The sequence below is a fragment of the Drosophila ananassae genome, chromosome XR, assembly GCF_017639315.1.
Source record: "Drosophila ananassae strain 14024-0371.13 chromosome XR, ASM1763931v2, whole genome shotgun sequence".
Lineage (NCBI taxonomy): Eukaryota > Metazoa > Arthropoda > Insecta > Diptera > Drosophilidae > Drosophila > Drosophila ananassae.
In genome coordinates this window covers 7095476-7097394 of record NC_057932.1, presented here as the reverse complement: position 1 = coordinate 7097394, position 1919 = coordinate 7095476, and the positions used below count along the sequence as shown (strand labels likewise).

The window sequence follows — 1919 nt, the reverse complement described above, 5'->3', positions numbered from 1 at the left end:
AAAGTGGCTCTTATGGGGCATTAACAAAAATCTGGGACATATTGACACTACATGAGAACACCCACCGCATAATATACAGGCAGAAGAAGGTGAATAAGTGAATAAGTGCCCAGCTCGTAACTGGCCATGGCCACATCGATAGCCTCCAGAGTCCTGCATCATCTGCAAAAATTCTGTCATCGACTCCCAAGTAGGGATGAGGTCCGAGTTCGAGACATTTTGACCTTCCTCCCAATTTGCCTGAGTAGCTGGGTGCATCCTTTGAAGGAGCACCTGGACAATGATGCAGCCGGCGATCTAAACTGTCGTCCCCAAATTGTTCAAGGCTCGCATATGGGCTTTGAATTTATCTGATAGACCCGGCAGCGCTGCCACTGAGCCACCTTCCAATAGATTGAGGCCCTGAATCTCATTCACAAAAGCCTGAAATATCAACCGATGGTTATTAAATCATTTTTCTAAAAGATGAAGCGCGGCATCATAATGCTCCTTGGAGATTTCAAAGGAACGAACTGCCTCTAAGTCCCGATAAGCTAGATCTCAAAAACAGGATCGCAACCACCTTACTTATATGAGGATTGTAGTCCACGATTGTTGAGAAAGCCGAGTAAAACTTCCACTCCCACTCCAAATATTCGTTAAGCGGAGGTTATTCGGAGTAGGCTGAGTTTTATTTGGCTTTAGGAAGAGAAGGCAAGGCTTGAAAACTCTGACTGGGCACCCTGGAAAGGGTGGAATGGGCAGCAATTCGAGCGAAGCGCAACGACGACTCGTGCTCGATTTCGTCATGCATCGTCGCTACAAGCTCAGACTCGGTCCATCGCAAGTCGCTGCTGATCTCTGAAATTTCCAGTTCTTCAAGCTTCCCGTGGATGGCCTTAAAATTCTGTACATAGCGACCACCTGGCCATGACTCATGTGGAGCATAGCATCGTCCACCTTGGACACTAGCTGGTGAGCTCCTTGTATCCTCCTAATTCTACCCTTTACTAATATTTTTATTTATATTTGTAAAGAAACCGATTTATAAATACAAAATGCTTGTTTTTCAGCCACGGATGCACTGTATGCATTTTATTCAAAAATGTACATATATATGTTTAAGCACTTCGCAAAACTGACTCAAAAGGTTCTATTTTATGTTCGCGAATTTTTTTAAATTATTAATTAAATCACCTAGTGGTCACCAATGTTTGGTCATTGATATTTTTCAATATCGTTTCAAATAATTACGCATAAGTTATATTTAAAAAGTTGTAATATTTTTTAGTTTGCGTGCATATGAAAATGGAGAGAGGCACTGAAGATCCAATTTATGATGCAAACGCAATGAGATGAGAGGCGAGAGTCAAAGGCCGCTAGCGAAAGTTCGCTAGCTTAATGCTAAAAATAAAGCTTCGTGGCCGAGCGGCCGTGAAGATTAATAAGAGAGGGTAAGAGTAGTTATTCTATTTTAATGATAAATCTATTCAGTAGCCGCTGCTTGCCCCAACAATTGCCTTATCTAAAACCTGAAGTCTACACTCTAGCTCGGTCTTTGCTAGAAGTGATCCAGCTTCCAAACGTTCCTCTAACCGGTGACTGCTTTTTACTTTAACATTTAGTCATCTTTTCATCCTTAGGTTCGCCAGCGTTTCCGTGAACCATTTTGGGATTCTGTTGCTCTCAACAAAATTCGCTCGGGTTTCTAGAGAGCATCCATACTCGTCGTGTTTCGAGTTTCCTCCTGAAATGGACATCCCTGTTAGGGATTCTCGGGCGGTTGGAGAGCCTTGGCGCTGCTTCTGAAGCTGCTATCTGGATTTGGGCCATTAGTTCTTTGACGGCCGTATCAATATCGTGGGAAGAGGTCTAGAGGTAGGTTGAGGTTGGTGGCAATGTTCAGCCAGGATTGAAACTTGCCGATGTCTGATGTTTTG

General features: G+C 43.3%; 1 long non-coding RNA gene across 1 annotated transcript; it reads left to right on the top strand.

The window, feature by feature from the left end:
• The first annotated feature begins 378 nt into the window (after positions 1-378).
• Positions 379-1059, top strand: LOC116656449. Its single transcript, XR_004311400.2, has 2 exons — positions 379-954; positions 1017-1059. It is a non-coding gene; the product is annotated as an uncharacterized LOC116656449 (long non-coding RNA).
• The last annotated feature ends 860 nt before the right edge of the window (positions 1060-1919 follow it).